The sequence below is a fragment of the Ischnura elegans genome, chromosome 5, assembly GCF_921293095.1.
Source record: "Ischnura elegans chromosome 5, ioIscEleg1.1, whole genome shotgun sequence".
In the NCBI taxonomy this organism is placed as follows: Eukaryota; Metazoa; Arthropoda; class Insecta; order Odonata; family Coenagrionidae; genus Ischnura; species Ischnura elegans.
The window spans coordinates 24,763,701-24,784,775 of record NC_060250.1 but is presented as its reverse complement, the minus strand read 5'-3'; the positions used below and the strand labels follow the sequence as shown (position 1 = coordinate 24,784,775).

The following is a 21,075-nucleotide window of genomic DNA, read 5'->3' as shown; positions in this document are numbered from 1 at the left end:
CTTATTAGGCACAAACATTTTTGATGCAATTTGCAGTTACTATGACGACGGTTTTCCTCGGGTATCCAGCCTTTTCGACGTTTTATTAAAAACTCTGCATTTTTAACCCTTCCAAGGTTTTGTATATGGAATATGCATATCGATGGCTAAGTTCTTACAACACGTATCTCAAAATTTGGCTGGTTGGAGACAAGTATCTTAAAAAAAGTGTAATGACATTTAAAAAATAAAATTCAAGCAAAAAACAACTCTTTCTTTGCAAATGTATGCTTCTTTTTCAGTTTCATGAATTTTTAGTTTTTAATTTCAGTGCAAAATTAAAAATGTAAATGGTTTCTTTTTCTCTCCTGAAAAGTTGCTATTTTTGAGATAGGTACGTGTTGTTAGAACTTAACCATCGATAAGCCTCAAGGTTTTTGTCCCAAATTTTGAAATTCCCTAAAACTTAAAGGAGAGGGTGTATTATTGTAAGAATTAGTTCTATTGAAGAATAAGCTATTGGCTCCTAGTTTTTAAATTCTTTTTGTTATACCCTTCAGATATTGTAGTTTCCGCATTGTTGAGAAATTTCCCTTGAAATGATGTTTACGAAGTAGAAATTTGATATTATACAACAAATCAAGGAGAAGGTCGATTATAACAGGCCTTTCGGTTTATCCTATATGTGCACCTATCTTGTGGAGTTAGTACGAAAAACTGCACATTTTTGCTCAAATTTTAACAAAAGTAGTGTGTTTTTATGTCATGTGACACATGTGTCCCGGGAGGGAGAATCCGTATTTATTTCACGGCCAAGGCTGTATCTCAGATACTATAAGAGATATCGCTTTCATATAAATATTTAGGAGTCTACGCACCAATATCAGCCTAAAATCGTACGGTTGAAAAAAAATTAATTTCCCAAGGCCATACTATTTGCTGGGAAAAGATGGGGGGTGGGAAGTTACAGTAAAAGAAAGTACGGGGAACTTTGTGGAAAATAAATACTCAATTGGCCGTATAATTCTCCCAATGCTCGTCCACCTTGCAAGTCGAAAATTTTTTTCTTTACTGCGTTGGTGTGGTGGAAGGGGGGAGAAATCCACCGCAGGGACCAAACCCCAGCCTCTCAACCGGAAAGCCCAAAACACACACACATTCACTCACAACAAACATGCACAACAAGATCCTTTGTTGGGGCTTTAGGGACCTCCACTAAGGATTCTCGCTCCACAAAAAACCGGGAATCTTCACAGGATGGGCCTTTTAGGGATAGCCAGTGATTTGTGGAAACACCCGCACTCAATAAGCATTCACTCACACATTCACTCACCTACAGATGGCTTCAATTTTCCGGGAGAAAAAATATTGCTCCAAGAGAGCGTCGTCGCGACGCGTCGGGGATCGGCAAAGGGACGAGGAAAACAATTTTTACATTAAGAAAGGGGAAACTTCGCAAACCTGAATGTATCTGTGATTGAGACCTTCGCGGAAATTTGTTCCTTACGGCAAATCCACGAGGTGCGTGAGTGTGAGCGTGATTTTCCTAATTTTATAATTTTGTCTGTTTCTTGCGTGTGAGTGGGTCACTGGCGTGGGCGGACGCTTCGCAAACCTAAATGTGTGTGTGATTGAGACCTTCGCGGAAATTTGAATTGTTCGTTGAACGTTGAATTTGAAATGTTCCATAGAGCAAATCTGCGAGGTGAGTGAGTGAGCTGCGCGATTGCTTTGTTTCATTGTGTTTTTCTTGATCTCCGTGTATTACCCCCCCTGTCAGCCTTGTAACTTCCCACCCCCTGACCTTTGCCCAGCAAAGATTACGGCCTTGGGGAATTAATTTCCTTTCAACTGTTCAACGGTCGTAGATAGCACAGTCACCTAAACTAAAAACGTATTTTGTTTTGCACTCCAGCGGCTGCAATCCTAATGGAACCTTAAAGGGTTAAGTACATTAAATAGTTATGATTGGACGTAAATTTGCGATTGGAATTGTCTCGAACAGTTAACGCCTTCCAATTCGATTGATTTTCCGAATATCGTGCTCCTATTCTCTATTTATTTTTTTCTTTGGTTCTCTTTTAAATGGCAGGCAATGAAATGATATATATTGTAATTTGTAATAAACATAGCACCGTGAAATAAAATGTGATTATTAAACATGGAGAACACAGCTATCGCTACTCGAATAAAATCATTTAAATCCTTCCAATGCATCATGCTTCATAAAATATTAATTACTTATGCATACTATGTATCTTTTAACATTTTAAAGCTTTTAAAATAATTATATTGTTTCTCTAAATAGTACTAAAATTATGAAAATCCGATGACGAGATACACTCGTCATTGCGCGGTTTGGCGTCGAAAATTCATGACGAGATAGACTCGTCATTACAGCCCAAGGGGTTAATCTTTGAGCTTCGTTAAAAAAGAACTTTAAGCAAATATCATCATTACGATTGCGCAGTCTCACCCATTTGGAGATCTTTGCGCACAACAATGAACTATGTAAAGTCGGTACGCGAACTCAAGGAGTAGGAATCAGTGCTTGACACGCTCCCTGGGGATAATATCGTCTACTTCTTTCGCAATGGCGATCGGCAATTTAAAAAATTGTGTTCGAGTCGACATCGGTTTACGGAAAATTTCTCAGTGGTGGACATAGTGGGGAATCTATACCTAAGCGAAAATTTGCCTCAAGAGAGCCCCAATACGAGGAGTTGAAAGATATCGCAGAGGATTCCGTAGGTGCCGTGAAGTTTACTTCACTGCACCCACGGGGTTTCGCACTGAGTCAGGTCCTCCATTTCTCCTTCCAACGTTTCGATGGATAACTCGCCCATCGTCATCAGGGATTCAGGAATCCAATACCAAATTCGCAAAGCCTCGGGGTATATATATACAGAATTCTGTGTGTGAGGGCGGTTCAGCGTTTCCAGATTGGCTGCCAGTCCCCTTGTATTTTTAAGAGGTGGTCCCATATATGGCTTAAATTATAGCCACAGTCTCTGTTGATATTATTGCTGTTTTTTCGAATATGAATGGACTCTTTTACTACCCGCTCCCAGTATCCATTAGATCGACAGAGAAGCTTCGCTTCTTCCCAGTGAATCATATGATTCTCGAGGATGCTGTGCTCAGCCACTGCCGATTTTTCCATCTGTCCTAATCTTAGGTGTCTACGATGTTCTTTCAATCTGGTCTCAATAGTGCGGCCCGTCTCTCCAATGTAAGTTTTTCCGCATTCACATGGTATAGCGTACACTCCAGCAGTTTTTAGCCCGGTTGGTTCCTTTGCCTTCACAAGTTGATCTCGTAATTTTGGTGGGTGGTTAGCGTTTTCCAGAACTCAATATTGATATGCTAGGACTAAGTAACCATTATTGTACGGTAGAAAAAACTTGATATTATAGGATGCGTGATGAAATGTGCTTAAATCTCTCACTTTTTCATTCAGTTTATGCTTTTCAGATTGTATCGGTGTAATATCATTTTACCGTTCAAATAAAGTTCCGACTCCGTGTCAAAGTCCTCGAGATAAATCAGGCAAGTCTCCGAGTTTTCCCATTTAATTTTTTTGCTCCGGACACTCGTAAGTTATTTTGCACCAAGTGAGTCATCTGTAGCATATCTTGATTTGAAGAGGTTGTGTTTGCTCATGTTTATTTTGTGACTCACATAAATACATGTGACCAATGGAATTCCAGGGAATGACGCATAGGTTCTTATATTAGATATCTGAGAGTTCTTCTTTATACTATGAAAGAGTCGATTCCGTTTTTTTTCGATTTAGATTCCAATTCCGATTCTTTCAAATTGATTCCGGATTCTCGGTTTCCATTCCCTCGATTCTTGTTCATAGTAACAGATAGGATATTGCTTTTTCAGTAGCATTTCTCTCGCTAAAATATAAAAATTGAATGAAATAAAAAAAGACAATTAAGAGACCCAAAAAGTATATTTATGGAAAACAGCGAATTATTACTACAGTAATATATGCTCATCCTTAGTAAAATAATGAACTTTTCAATTGTTTTCGTCAAAAATTGTTAACTCAATAATGTACAGTTCAAAATGGCTCAGGTGTGTTGCGGCCTTTATCCCCCAAGCTTTTTCCAAATATGTATCTTCATGGAATCGATGGAGCCAGAATCGACTTTAAGCGATCGATTCTCGACTCTGTACCCGAAATTCGGTGGAATCCAGAATCGGCATTTGGAATCGACTCATTCCTACTATATCCCCACTCTGGTGCTGTTATACTAAATTTTACCTGCTCTCCGACATTCTGTGGGAATATTCCGATTTTCAGCAATACCATCGCTTTGAAATATCGAAACCTCCATTTTTATCTGACCTTGTAAACAAAATATTGTTTAAGTTTACGTCGACTATCAGAAAGTGTTAAGCATTGAAATCGACATAGCACAGCTGCATGAACGCTTGTATTAAAACATTTCTCAATGGAAAACCTCTTAAAACGGAAAAACATGGTTTTATGTACTGAAAGCATTCTAAGCCGTTGTGCGAAATACATGTGAGGCCTGAGATTTATTCCATTATTCAGGAACTAATTCTGCTCTCCAAAAAATGATTATTGAATGCAAAATCAGCTCCTGAATAATGTAGTGATACGTGCAACGTTTATATTAAATCATCAATCATTAGCTTTGGACCAAATGGCGATTCACAGGAGCTCTGGATCCATATATTTGTTATTTCCTTATCCTTCATTGGGAATAATTAAAAATTGGTATTCTGTCTATTTACGTGGCCATCAAAAAACAGCATTTTTGTATTTTGTGTCAGTGCCGACTGCTGAGCACTTTCAAGTGCCTAGTGTTTACCGCTCTTTCTCTGCCCTTTTGAATTAGATGGAAAATACCTAATTTTCATGTGTCTATTGACATATAAAACGGGGAACATTGTGAGTTCTTGATATATCAGCTAGGGAGAAGAAATCATTACGATACAGGAATAATAATTAAATGAATTTTGGCAGAATTTTGTATGCATAATTTTTATTTAATTTCATTGGCGAGTTATTCCACATCACCGCTGAGGTTACTCGCTAGATGCGTTTCTCTTTGTGCCTGGAAAAGGGTCATACGTAAAGAGATCCCCTAGAGGCCTATGAGAAACCGTATACCCTTTCCTCATAAGAGGCCATGCTCCAAATATATAGTCTTTCAACCAAGAAGAAGATCATAGGAACTTCCAATCAAAAATTAATCTGTTTACTCAGATTACACCTTTTTAATGGTGGAGATAGAGATAGGAGCTACGTACGATTTTGAGTGTATTAGCATCGTAAATTATGAGGTACCACAAATTTTTCATGCATGTTTTTTGCATGAAACGAGTATGTCAAGTCAGAGGAAAATCGACGATGGAATTGTGGTGAGTGAAAAACAAGGCATTTTTCGCAGCCATGTGAAGCCTACATTTTCACGTGGCTACATCGATAAACACTTTGCTTCGATGCTAGATTCAAAGTTTCCGTCTGTTGCTAGGAAACGGTATCCTATCACCGCTCACGTCAGCCGTACTGGACGCTGCTGTCAAATTTGTATAGAGTTTTTTGTGATGAGCTAATATTAAGTGTTATTGTTGTAAATATACCGCAAACATCAGGAAAATTGAGTCGTCGCGCGATTTTTTTTAGAGAAATTCACCGCTTTGGGAAACGTAGTAACATAGCAAAAATCCCTTTCTTGTATAATCTTGTTTAAAAATTTTCCATGCTAATGCCAAAATTTGTGCATCATACATTCAGTCCTGGCCTACCAAGTTGACTGGCTAAGCACTACCATTTTCAAGAAATTGATGGATGTTATGCAACGCGGTTACGCTGTGACGAAGCTCACGTAGAGGTAGATTTTTTGCCTTAAGTGGTAGATTTTTTGCCAGCTTTTGCCATAGATCGAGAATTTGTAATTGGTTAGAAAGCAAGTTAAATTATTTTTTTAATTTCTTCCAGTACCCCAAAATCATTCCGAAGTGAAGAATGAGTGTTCTACTATCCAGGTGAGACTAAATACTTAATGCATATATTGATTTTTCCGTGAATACGGCAGCATTCCGTTTTTTGCAGCCGTTTTGGTTACTGTTGGCCATAACTCTTGAATGAACAACAATGACATTTTCACCACTGAGAATTACATAATAACAATTAACTCAAGCGATACGAACCTATTTACTTTTATAAAAGAAATTTTGTATCCAGTATTGAATTTCTTGAGAAAAACTATAGTCAGAACACTGATTTAACTAAGATCAACTGTTAACAGTAAAGTTTTTCACTGTGCCAAATGAAAGTAGAAGCTTTCAAGCCTACTCATCAAGATCAAATATGATGACCGAATTCTCTTTTGTTATTAACATACGATAAAAAGATACGATAATATCACTACATATGATAAAATATTACAAACTAAGTTAAAATATGACAGCTTATAAATAGTCGCGAGTGACATGAATTACCATAAAATGTTGAACAATGTACTAATCTGAAGAAAGAATAATAGCCATTATGTAGCGTCACTGCTCGTGTCCCATGCAATTTAATGGTAACACTTGTTTAGTTTCGGGAGATTATGGTCAATTTTTCTTTATTCTATGAGAAAATTCGTATGTATATATTATTATATTGTGCATCGAGCATTATAAACAGCAATGGCATTAGGGAAAGAAAAAACAATGTTTTATTCTACCAATTTATTTAAAGATATGACTAGTTTCGATGCAGCGGCGTCATCATCAAATATCTAATGCTAGATACCATCAGATATTGTATCATTATTATTATTATATTAGATTCATATCTGATGATATCAGGTCGAAACTAGTGATACCGTAAAATAAATTGTAGGAAGAATAAGAAGTTTTTCAATTTAATTTATAAAATGGACTTCCCTAAAGTTTAGCCAAAGACGATTGAGATAACAGCAATAGAATTGGTGATTTTTATCTTGTGCATAATCCATCAAGATAATTCATTCCAAATTGTTTATAGTTCATGGCGATGCATTCAGGTGTTGCTGCGTTATGTTGCTGTTGAACGTACGTTTCAACACTTGTATTATGAGCTTCTTGAAGGAGAGAAGTTCCTTGAAGAAGAGAAGCACTGAGGATTATTTTGCGTGGATACTAGATTAGGTGGAAGTTTATAACAACATGGGTAATATTTAAAGAAAATGGAACTGGCAGTAAAGAAATCAGAAAGAGAATTGTACTAATAAAGTAGAAGCTGAAAATTTGAAATGATCTAATTTGATTATTGATTTAAAAGAGTGGAAGTAGTCAAATACTTAAGTAAAATTCTTAATTTGCTTGTCTTGATCAAGGGACGTGGAACAAGTCGTCTTGAACGCTGAAATGAGATTCAAGATCACTTGAGACGGTCTTTCAAGATTTAGTGTCAACGTGCATTGAATCGAGCTGAACGTTCTTTCACGCTTTTGTGGAAAGCTAGTATTTACTTCATTAACGCTATACAACATGATTGACAAAAGAATAACTAAAGCATGACAGATACAATTATGATCATAATTTTACTTACCGGCAACAAATTTGTAACAATTTCTTGCAGTGCCGAACTTCTTTTCTGCTTCGTATGGAAGTCTTGGGAGGTCAATTCATACAAACACCTTTGCTCCTCGTAAATTTTATAAGGGCCTCAGCAGAGTTCCTCTCCCAAGCGGCCATGATGTCAAACTCTCATCCATGATGTCCCATCTCCAAGGTAGCACCGGGAAGGCTGGAAAACTTTCTTTGATTGGTCGAAACGCTTCAACATTACTGGAGATTCAATAGTATATGAACCAAGACGAATTTGATAAAAGCGATAGAATTCAAGAGCATTCAAGAAATTATTTCCGAAGTCATGACGATTGATACAACATCATATTCACTCAAGAAAGCTTGTTCAACGAGTCTTGGACGGAATTTTTTGCAAATTTGATGATAATGCCTTAAAACCAGGGATGGCAATTGAAACGAAACGAAAAGATTTCTTTTCGACCCGAAGGGAAACGAAAATACGAGGCCTAGGTTTAGTTTCGTTCCCGCACGAAATTAAAATCATACAGGAGTTTAGTTTCGACCCGGGATGAAACTTTACTCCCGGGTACGAAACTAAATTAATTGTAACTCTACTTCTCATAGTAAAGTTTCGATCCCATAAGTTGAATGGAATTCATGGTTACATTATTAGGTATCCTTGTGAAGCAAATAGTGAGCCAATATGAAACTTGTACATTGTGATCATTACCAACAGCAAAGGTAAACTTAAAACCAAATAAGAGTTCCAATAGTATCAGCAACCCAAACATTGACAGCTCCAGCATGATTAGCCTTCAACACAGTGCAGTCCTTGATTATTTTTTCCACTGGTCTCCGAGGAGCCCATCTTCTTACAGAACGATACTTAGGCATGATGTACCACCACTGACGTCACAAGTGACACTGAGGGGGATAAGGGGGAATAGTTTCGACCCATTTCGTGTGACATACGTGTAGAGAGGTTTAAACATTGAGCTTAAAAATTGAATAGCCAGTTTGCGTTCACTGTTTTCCTGTCAGTGGTAAAAATATGAGTGACCCATGCATCTAAAGGCGGTAGGCCGAACCTCTACTTCATTCAACCTTACTTCGTACTCGGTGTGTGGGTCGAAACTAAACTGTTCGAAGGTGAAGCACGTGATCTCTCCGGTGCGAAACACTATCTACGTTTCGTTTCGCCCCAGAAGTTTTTTTTTAGTTTCGACCCGAAGTAATTTTGACTCCGATTTCGTTTCGACACTGAGTTTAACCCCTCGGGTTTAATTCTTTTTCGTTTCGTTTCTCCATTTCGCTCTCGGGAACAAACTATTGAAATTTTACTGATTTTGACTTTTCTTTAGTTTCTATTGCCATCACTGCTTAAAACCTGATCCGGAGTGTATCTTGAGTGATGACTTGGGCGCTCAGAAAGAGGAGGATAAATGACTGGAGGGGAATGGTGAGGGTGAAATGGATGGAAAGGAAAATGATCGAGGAATGAAAAGTAACCGTGATTTTTCGCTAAGCCGAAGCGGAACATTCAACATCATTAGTTTTATATTTAGCTCAGGCCATACTCATAACCTCAGGATTGAAATTAATATATGTAACTGGTGGACTAGTTAACAAAGCTACGCTTACCTGAGATATTTAAAAAAATGCCGTCTAGTGCGAAAAATCCACAGAGGAAAAATCATTCGCCTTGACCGGGATTCGAACCCGGATCCCTCGATTTCCGGTAGCTTAACTGGCTAAAGCACTCGGCCGGAAATCGAGGGATCCGGGTTCGAATCCCGGTCAAGGCGAATGATTTTTCCTCTGTGGATTTTTCGCACTATTTTGTGCATTGCGGGTGACTCCGTAAAAAGTTATCACCGTGGCTAGTCCCGGTATACTTAAATAAAAATGCCGTCATTGAAAAAATTCGAATGAAATGAAAAAAATGTAATTTGTGGAGAAATGTTCAACTTACGTCTTTTTCCTTAGCTATGTTGCAACAGCATGCTGCCGTTCTCATAATTTTGATCCTTTCACATGTGAAACGTTATGCAATCCACCCTTCCAATTGTTCTTCAGTAATGGAAAATAATAGTTGTACAGTTAAACTTTACTAAGGCGAAACCATTAGGACACACCATCTAAATATAAACTGCGTTACTTGCTGTATTTTGAGTGCTTAAAACTGCAAATTAAAAAATTTTGAAGGAGTAATAGTCTACCAGAAAATCACTTTTATGCTACAGAAAAATTGTACACTTGATACTCGTCATACCTTTATCATTCATGCTTTGAAGTATCCAGTTTTTGCTCCGTGACGAAAATTTCTCAGCAAGTTTGCGTTCACCGAAAAGGGAGATGTCATCTGGCAGCCTAAAATAATGGTAAGTCATGTTAATAGTAATTTCTTAACCTTTGCATGAGCTTTTCCCCTTTTGTATCTTTTTCGCTGAGCAAGACTTGGGCTTAGCAAGATTAAGACTCAGTATTAGACTACATTTATCAGTAAATTGGTATTTTTTTCTATTTATTTGAGAATTAGTAAACTAGGTTTCATTTTTTTCCACAAGTTGAACAGGTGAGAAAAATATTAGCTTAGAATGAAACCATGAAAAATATTTGTTCTAACAACATTTCTGGCTCCTGTCTTCATCAATTCACCGCACTGCCACCCTAATTCATATACCTACTTGTTCAGTGTATTTCGTTGTGTTCCACGGTATATAACAGGAATCATCTTTAGTAGGAAACATTATTAGATAAGTTTTAATCTTGTGGACATGATTTGAAAAGTTTACATTGAGAACCGTGAAATTACCGTTTCGTTGATTTAATAGGTATGCAAGCGCGTAAAATATTGGCAGATCACTTATTTCTGATTTCTGATGGAATTAGTAAAATGTTATTTCTTGTACACTTATTTCACAGGATCTAGCATGAATGTCTACTACAATAGTAGCGTCGAAATGAGTGAGAACGTGTTACAAATGGGCACTTGCGGTTAATCTAGATTTTGGTGTTTTCCAAAATTTAAAGGAGTATTGAAGTTGTATTACCAGAAAATCAAGTTGATTTTCATGGAAAATTTATTTATCCTCATTATAAAATGTTTATTTTATATTCAACCTCTTAAGATGATGATATTAATTAATATAATATGAATTTCAAGCGATGCATTCCCGTCAATTGGGCAATGGACATCAATGTTATCAAAAATCAACTTACCTGATCCAATGTCGTTCCATTCGCTAATGATTTGTATTTCGTCTTCCATATGGGATTTCTTCTAAATAATTAGTCCATTGTGCGCAGGGGAGAAAGGATGATCCGCTCCATACAACTTTATTCCCTGCTTATCATTTGAAAGTTTGGAAACGGTATTTTTCTAACTAAATGAAGAAAAATTGAAAGGTATTTCAAGGTGTTATCATGTCAGAGTTTTTCCATGATCGTAGCGTCTAGCCGTGAGAAACTCTCCAAAACACTTTTCCTGCATAATTTCACATGGATTACAACTAATAACCGTGGATTTCTTCATTCTTCCTCACCAACATAGATTATCAACATCAACGAGTCCTTTCCTTGCTGTGATTTTTGGAAAACAGTCTCAGTTCTTGCTTCGTGAGGAAAACTGTTCAGCAAGTTTTCGATCACCGCAAACATTGAGATTTTCTTGTTAGAAAGAGGAAGTTGTTTTCTTGAGAGAAATATGAGATTTTCTTGTTCTTTTGTCCTTTTCATTTTGAAAATCGGTATCAGACTGCACAGGAAACACCATTTACGACGAAAGCAAAAATTAGCACGTAGCTTAGATAGACGTACGTCGTGTTCTACGCGGTGAAGAATCTTTCCCAGGACATGCGCCTTTTATCACTGTATTTTTCATGCCCTTACTTCGTAGCTTCTGCGCCCCATCACGTCCTTTAGCATTCTATTTTCTTCCACTTCCTCTCCATCTCTTTATTATAAAAAAAATATTATTATGAAAATTATTTCTGGCTCTTGTCGTAATCAATTCCCGTCACTGCCACCTTAATCCATTTACATATTCATCGTATTTCGTTGTGTTCAACGGTATATACCCAACGAACCTTGTTTGCAAACAAATCCTTCTTGGTAATAGTCACATTTTTGTTTATTTTTTCTTCTCGCAATCTCCCTCAACACTTTTCTCGTTGCCCCAATTTCGATGAAAACTACACATCTGACTCAGTCCTTATCTTTTCCATTTTCTGTTCTTCTACTGGTAACAACTCCTTCAATATTTCTCTTCTCTCTTTATCACAGTCCATTTTCAGTCTCATTCAACTCTAAATTTTGCCTAAAATAATTAGTTAGTCTCTACCTGTAGACAGTACTTTCTCATTTTTCTCTTTCATATTTATATGTAACACTTCCTTATTTTTTATAATTTTTTGGAATGTACGCACTTATGCATATGCTGAGAAGACCGTATATTGAAGAAAATGGCTGTAAACGGGTAAGAGCATTATTTAACACTAGAAGGACGGCAGGGGTCATTTGACCCATTTTCAGAATTCAAATTTATTTTTCTCTTATTAAAATATTTTTTTAAATTTTGAAACTTTTTGACTTTGTTCATTTTGGTCTATATTTTGATAAATTAGTGAAAATTCAACAATAATGTTTTGTTTTAAATTTTTATGACGTGTTATACCTAGAAGGACGGCTAGGGGTCATTTGACCCACAATTGGTTTTCGCGCTATTTTCATGCTCGTGGGCACTTTAGTGCCATGTATATCATATTATCAGCAAGAGGCTAGTGTGGTAGATGATTTGCTTCATTTTGAATCTGGAAGTACCCGGTTCAATGCCAGTTTCGTCCCAAGGGCTCCTATCTGTATTCGAAAACCTAGGCATAACGACTTGTTGTGTACAATCTTTCGATATTTTTTGGGCAGCAAAGGGAAATAAAACATTTTCAATCCTTGATTTGCGTAAATTCATGTAATTATGATATTTTAATTTTGTCTTATTTATTGTTCAATGATTATTGTATTACCCACACCGGAAAATCGTCACGTATCCCAAAAATTGTTTTCCGTCGTCCAAGATTTAGAGCTCTTAGAGACATTATTTTCAATATCGACTCATCAGGTTTATGAATAAGTTACATTTTTCTGGCCTGACGACACTATCACTTGACCTAGCCCCTTTGCCGTGCGTCCATAATTAGTGCCGCCTGACCCCGTCGGGGTTTGGGGCGGGATGACTGCACGCTGCGTCCTGGGGAAAAATCCTGTCTCTTTTTGAGAGAGCGGAAGAATTGGGTGGACTGTAAAATTCTACTGTAAATCCTACCCTTGAAATCCCTACGTAGGTCGGAGAAGAAGCATTACTGCAAATTCCTGGAAGATACGAATCAGGATACGGTTGGCGGTTGAGTCCCTGCCTTTCGAACGGCAGTTAGCGTTACTTCTGAAAATTTTGTCCTTTTGTATGAATTTCTAATGCTCTCCAGCTCTCTATATCTCCAATGCAACTAGAGAAGATTCTACCATAATGCGCTTTCGTTTGTAAATTTTTTTGCATGCATATCAGTAGCGAGTTGAGGAAGAAAGTAAGAAGTCGAGAAATATATCAAGAGAAGAGAATCGTCGCGATTCAAATAGCTGAAGGTAATATTGAAGATCAGTCTGGAAGTGAATCGTAAACATCAGTTCAAGGACATTCTGACCAATCCATCAACATCTGCATGTGATGGAAGCGACGAAGCCCAAGATAGTGAATCCGATGGCGACTTTGGCGTGATCGCAAATGCACACCTCTATCCAACAAAATGCAGCTGTCCTTTTATGAGGTAAATTCCAAATAAACCAGACAAATTGGAATCGAGTACTGGGTTTTGACAGATGTGAAATGAAAATACAGCCTAAATGAATTTCCATATTGTGGCAAAGATGATGATTAGCCATCAAATCAAGCGTTGGGGAAATAAATAGTTACTAAAGTGACCGTAACATACAAGAATTCAGGAATAAATGTAACTTGTAACAATTATTTTCCATCCATCCAGCTGGCAGGAAGTCATAAAAAATGGAAAACCTCTCTTGCATGGACGATCTGAAAAAAACAGGCGTGACGTACAAATATCCAGGACCCCTAAAATAGCCATGTAATCCATTCAACGCGAGTGTTAAAAAATACCTTAGGCCATACTCTTACGTAGAATCAGGCAAACTAGAACAATAATGTACTTTCACTCAGCAGCATGATCTCAGACGACACTATTTCCGAAACGAATAAAAGAATACCAGAGACCATCCTATTTCATAATAAAACAAAGCGGGAGTAGATATCATGGATACCATGTATCAATTTATTTACACGTCTCCAAATCCAACAGCCATATCTCCACGGGCACAAAAAAGAAAAAGGTGCCAAATACCATCAAATTGAATCACTGCACCAATTTCGTTTCCATTTTCCAAATTCCTTTTCATGTGCAAATGGCTGGTGTCTTAACACCCCCTGTCACACGCTTTTAAGCGGCTTGCGGGTAGGTGTGTAGATTTAGATGTAGATGAATAAATCGTCCAATAAACGCATTCAGCGCAAAAAAATATTTTGTGGAAACAGCGCTGAAAAAATACTGTCTGTCTGAGATTTACAACAAAGTAATAAGTTTTAAAAATTTTAATGCAAATTTTGTAAACCCAGTACCCTATTGTTTAAACATGTAACACAACTTTTGTATTGAGTGTATGTATTCTCGTTATTTGATTTGCAATCGACTACTACATACGGTTTAATTCATGGTTCTTTAAAATAATTGTTATTAACTTTTGACGATGGAAATAATATTTAATAATGTTAAATAGTGTTTTTAATGAACTGATTCAACAATTAATACGATTAAACTGAATATTGGTTGAAAATTAGGCGTTTTATTCCAAAATACATTTTAGGGGTCAAATGACCCCTAGCCGTCCTTCTAGGTAGCGCGAAACTCCCGTCCTCCTAGTGTTAAATGGCTAAGACAGCTTCACAGACAGTAAATTAGGTCCCCTGTACACTCCCATGGCACTCAAATAATGTTGCATTATGCAATATTTGTTATTATTCTATTGGGACGTTCGAGATTTAGTCAGAACACTGGAAGATAAACCTACGGAACGAAGTAAAAAAAATCGTAATATATTTCAATTAAGAGAACGGAATTTCCGTTCTTTGAGTGGACATTTTTCATGCCTGAATTTTAGAAATAATGTTATTCTATTTATTTGTTAGCTAATGCCTGCATTGTGTCTTTTTTGCCGTTTTCTCGACTTAAATTACAAAGCATCATTCTTCGATGAGTTTGTTAAGGCAAAAAACGGACTTATAGTGCTAGTGCATGTAGATAAGTGTACAATACTTTGGATAAAATTATCCCACTATCGTTTGAAAGTCAGAATGAATGATGGAGAAGGTGAAAGAGTAAATATTTAACAGCTGATGGTTGCATCTAACTTTCAGACATGGAGAATTACTCTTTTAAAAGCTTAAGGAATAAAAGTTACATACTTTCATTATTCCACTTCAAGCCCATTGATGTTGTTGTCAATATACGCAATACATGAGCTACCTGAAGTTTGCTAAGAAGGCTTTGTGACACTGATAAATTTGTAAAATTGTGAACTTCCACCATGGGCCGAGGGAATATTTGAATTCTAAGAAAGCTGGATGCTGGATGCATATACCTTTGAATAGTGGAGTGCAACCTCTGAAAAATACTTTATTAAAGTAGTAGATTGAGGAATAATGGCCACAATTTCATTACTGTATTTATAATGCTTTTATTTTGCTAATAAATTTGTATGTCATCAATAGATAGATTTTTTTTAATAAATGCGATGGGCCAACGTTATTCCCATTAAAGCTTAACAAAAGGTTACGTTCTATGGTGTGCGATTGATAGACTTTAATAAACTATAAACGTAAAACAGGTTCGCAGTATAGGTTGTCTTCACCTTCTCTAAATGTTAAATTGTTGAATACTTTTTATATTTTCTGTATTTATTACGGGTAAGAAATAAAACTTATCGTGGTTATTATTATCATGACTGCATATTGTAAGGGCACATTTATTGTTGTTAATTTTTATTGGTGTTATTCTAGTTTCATTATGTTATCCAATTAAAGAATTTTCACTTAAATAGCTGGAGCACATAAGTATTTATTTTGAATTAGTGAATGATTACTTGAGTATCTTTGGAATCCATCTCAACTTCACGAATGAGGGAGACTTTTTAGTACTGCGAAAAGTGATATTGTTTTATATGTAAAATTGAAGTATATAGTTAAATTTAATTTTTCTTAAACTAAACTGTGAACTCCACCACCTTTCACTCGAGACGAGAGAGAGAAAAGGTCTCGATACTTGGTTGTTCTTAACGTTGTTTCGGCGCCTGTGTGTAACGTGGGCGTCGCTGAGTGACGGGCTGTTGTTGATATTTATTCATTGTATTGAAGTTAATGAGTTCTTATAGGATATAGTTCGTTTAAGTGTTTTAATGAAGTGCTGTTATAATTCTCAAATGTCGACTACTTATTTCGACAAAATCCGTGACAAAATATTGAATTTTTTAGAAAAATTTGGTGGATAATACATTAATGGATATATGTCATTTTTGATATGGTAAATGGTGACTTTATCTTCATTTGCTCACATTAAGTGATAATTACAGACATCAGAGTAAGCATCCATATCCCGAATTCTTTACAATTTCGTGTAGGTGTAACAGATAATATTGGCGGATTTAAAGATAACGATACCGAGGTTCACTTTGAAATCATCTGAGAACTCAAGCGGCGTCCCAATTTGCCAATATGTAGGCACCCATCTTTGCCGCCGGATTTGGACATCGACGAGTGCATCCTTTTCCTATGATTCAAAGCGTGGAAAGCGTATTAAGGAACAAATCAGAGGAAGTGCAACATAGAGTTATAGTTCGAATAGTTATATTTTATTGCCTGCATTGTGACCACAATTGATTTCAACAAGAAGAATAAAACAAAATATCTTTGGATTTAAATCTCCACCAATGTGTATTGCATGCATCGAGGCCCTATTTATCGATAGGATTTTATCCCTAATATTACCACCAGGTAAATAGAAATTACTGCAGCGATGCTACAATGGCAAAAGAGTGATAATTATTACATGTGATCAGGCTATAAATCTATTTTTTCACATGTTCCATATTTTCAAGTTAGGAACCTTGTGGAGATTCTGATAACAGATGAGCTCTCATCTTCATAATAGAAATTTTATTAGAATATAGAGGTGCAAGGAAGATAGTGAGTTATGAGTATAGAGTTAGCTCCACATGAGGTTACATTGTGTCCATCTAAATGAATCATTAATTGATGGGATTAACTTCAGGGAATTGCCGTGATGTTTAGGTAGACGGGTCAAGTTGGCCATGCGAAATGGAAATAAATACGAATGCTTTGTTTTTAATTTTGCAAGTATATTGTGGCAAAATGAATTGCTTTCAAATATTTACCAGTATATTTTCTTCTAAATGCTTAATGTTACAATTTATGATCGATGATTTTAAGGACGGTAACCGAAGCACTAATCCCCCTTGACGATTTCTTTAAGCTGCCCTAATTATTTAATCTTCATTTTTTTCTTTATTAATTAAATTGTAGAAATAAATATTATTGTGGTTACTAATATTATTGTTATTATTATTTCTTTATAGTTTCATCATCATCATTATTAGAGCCTATTTATTGCTGTTTTTGTTCATTATTTTGATTAAATTAGTATGATGATAATATTGAATTAAAACACTCAATTTAGCTGAGATTTCAAATAGCTGCGACTTATATTAGTATTTACAATCAATTAGCGAATCATTGCATGAAAATCTTTGGAACTCATCTCAATTTCATGATTGGCAAGATCTACAGGTACTATATAGGGTGAGATATTAAGTGAGAAGTGTTTCAGAAGCACCCTTTTTATACCTTAGGTGCTGGATTGGCCATAGGTACAAAACTTTTTCTTTCTCTGCAGAAATAGCAAGTGACAAACGGGATCGTCGACTTGAGGTATGCTAAGAGATTTTTGTTGCATTGATCTATTTTATTTCCCAATTCGGTGTGTGTATGCCGAAACCACTTTCTCAGTCACATTAATTCAACACTGATCACTTCTGACCTAGTAGTATGTCAGAAACTATAAGAGAGATACATTGCTGAAACGAGTTTTTGTAGCATTGAAGAACAAGAATGAATGGCTGTGCCTAAGGCATCACTGTGGTTATTATTACTGTTAATATTATTGCTATCATTATTAGTTTTATTATTTTTATTTTTTATACAATTTTATTGCCATCATCATCATTTTTGGGGATGTTTTTTGTTGCTCTTGTTTATTATTGTGTTATATTAGTATGATTATATTATTGAATTACAGCACTTTCAATTAAGTTGCGGGAGGACATTAGTATTATTAATCAATTAGCGAACGATTACATGAAAATCATTGGAATTCATCTCAGCTTAACGAATAGCAAGAGTTTGAGGTACTGTGCAGTGTGCGATATTACCTGAGAAATGTTACAGAATCACTCTCTCTGTACCTTAGATTCTGGATTGAAAATTGGTATAAAGCTTTTTCTGTAGAAATAGCAAGTGACACACTTGGCCGTCGACTTGAGGTATGCTAAGAGACTTTTGCTGCATTGATCTGTTTTATTTCCTGATTCGCTGTTTGAATGCCCAAAACTCTTTATCAGTCACATGAATTCGACACTGCTCTCTTCTGTTGGAAACTATAAGATAGATACTATGCCTAACTATAGTTGTTGCAATTGTAGGACACGAATGAATGCTAGGTCTTTGTCAAATCACCTTAATACGCACGCCATAACCTGTTGGCGCATGAAAAATTGAACGTCTGGATCTCAATCCTGTTAAAGCTACTAGCGGGATAGTATTAAGATGAAGGTACACCCGTGATCAGCAGAATAATTTTTCAGAGAGCATAAACTACAATGCATCCAAATCTATTCACATTTTTGGGCAGTTACATTTATGGCAGAGACGACAGTTCTTGAAATAAGAGACCAATTTTAACTGGTTTTGAGTTCAAAATTAGAAACATACCATTTGCAAGAGTATTATCATATTATAAGATTAATGTCAAAAATATGATTCCAACCTGCTGCACAAATTGACACGTGATATAATGCAATCGAATTTAACAATACCGACTCAAACGGGGAAACAGTACTGTGAATATCACTCGTGGATATCACAGGCAAGGTGTCAACTTGGCGAATGCCACGGATTGAATTATGTAACGTGAGCAGGTGCCTACTTGATGCATGACATGTCCATGGAATCAGCAGCGTTTTGCTCGAAGACTTCGTACACGAATTAAGCAACTTAATCAGCCGCATCATGAGACATGCTGATATCATGAAGACCATTATGAAACGACTAGTAAGAGTTAAGAATATCTAAGTAAAGCCTCATAAAATTATGTGACCCCATGGCAATGGAGGATGAGAAAAAAATTATTTGAGTAACAATGGGATTAGTTGATAGGATAAAGAAGTGGAGACCTGGATCAAGAAATATTATGTACGCATTGGTGACTGTTGATGATCAACGGCCATATTGCTATTTACAATATTATAGCAAAGATATTAAATCTTCTCTTCCGTATCTCCTCGTCACTCCTTGTCGTATCTTTATTGTATAAATTAGATTTTACATAGTATTATTGTCATGTTTTTACTGTTATCTAGCGATTTGATGGTTGGATTCAAGGTGCGTATAATAGGAGGTGGTCTCAGCTGAAAGTGGGGGAGGAAGCGCGTGACGTCACGAAGTTCCACATTGCCTTTCGCTTCCTCGGAGTTCCTAGGGTTCCTTGCATCGTGGCTCAGCCGTGGAAGCAATTTGAGGCTACAATGTACTTTGACTTGAAATCTTTGGGTAACTGGAATATGAGGTTGAAGTAACTTCATAATAATTCAGAATATTTCTTTAGACAGGTTAGTATTGTTTTTTTAAAGATAAATTCACTGGCCTTCTGAGGATCCTTTATAACAATTCCTTTCTTTTACAGAAATAGTTATCACTTCATCCTGATTCGTATTATACCTATTTGAATGTGTCCGAGAGGAATATGTATATATGAATATGTATATCAGTAGTCCACAAAGATTGTTATCAATGTAGTACTTAAGGTCATTCTTCTGTCCGCCGGTAAGTTTGGCTTTTCCATTAATTCAATGCCATTCTGAAGTCCTGTTTTTAATTTTGTTTCTTTCCATAAATGTCAATTGTTTCGGCCTACCTAGAGAATTATTATGTTTTGTTAGTGATTGAAGGATATCCAGTTAACATTCCGTTATGGTTTTATTTGGAATCATTCAGTTTTTATATCTTCATGGTGAGAAGCATTAAGTTGTGGATATGATTGGAAGTGTCTATTGAATGTGAAATTCATCTACCTATTCTGCTATTTGGTAAGTTGCCAGGTTTTATACCTTATTATTTTCAGCAGTCATAAAAAACACAATGGTCATGATTGAGAAATGTATTAGTTTTTTATGATTGTAGTTATTAAATTTAATTATAAATGCAGATATTTTGGTAAATATCGAAATCTTTTTGTCGAGGAAAAATGGTTGTTGTGTAATGGTTATATCATATTATTATGTTTTATAGTTTCATTTTGCTGTTATTATTGTATATTGCTAATACTGCGAATTGAAAGTGCTCAATCATTGTCTTCTTGTAGTACAAACCTTGAAAGATGAATTAGAAACTTGAGTGATAGCATGTTTGATAAAGATCCAAAGGTTTTAGAATGTATGATGATTGATGATGCTGACCATTTAATGTATATATCACTCTGATGATATTCATTGAATTATTAAATTCTTTGTTTTTTTGGTCTAATCAAGCTCAGCAATTAATACACATTCTCAATCACAGGTTCAGCTATTCCAGCAACAATTAATGGAATATGCGTGGCGGCTTTCATCTCCTTTTCATGGTTCTGTCACTAATTTGAAACTTTTTCAATAGAATTGTTTCATCATTTGTACTTAACATTTATTTTTAAGTTGCTTACTTTGCATTGATTGTATAAATAATATTAAGTATCTATTAACTAATATGATATCTTTTAGTTTCAATGGCGTTCTTATATCATTCTGAAAATGTAACATTTGACATGTGTGTACATTATATAAGTTTGAAAAATGAGAATTGTTTTCGTTTTTAACACCTATGTCTGTGATTCCATTTGATGCAGCTGTTATCCATGCGGCAACTCTCATGAAAAGCACATGTACTGCATGTTAGGTTGTGGTTTCCGTAGTTGTTCTTGTCTTATTTCGGGGAGTGATAATATTTCTGATTAGTCAGCCCTTAAAATTGATCAGATTCGTGCTCGATTCTGTTCATTGCACTACCTTAATGGAAGTTTACTTGGAAATTATCTGCGGAATAACTTCGATCTTGTTTCTCAGCTTATATTTTACTTTCCTAAAGCTCAAATTATTCCATAGTAAGCA

The 21,075-nt window shown here is 36.0% G+C and overlaps 1 long non-coding RNA gene across 1 annotated transcript; it reads left to right on the top strand.

The window, feature by feature from the left end:
• The first annotated feature begins 19,672 nt into the window (after positions 1 to 19,672).
• Positions 19,673 to 20,549, top strand: LOC124159823. The gene is made up of 3 exons (XR_006865019.1): positions 19,673 to 19,756; positions 19,928 to 20,019; positions 20,492 to 20,549. It is a non-coding gene; the product is annotated as an uncharacterized LOC124159823 (long non-coding RNA).
• Positions 20,550 to 21,075: the final 526 nt, after the last annotated feature.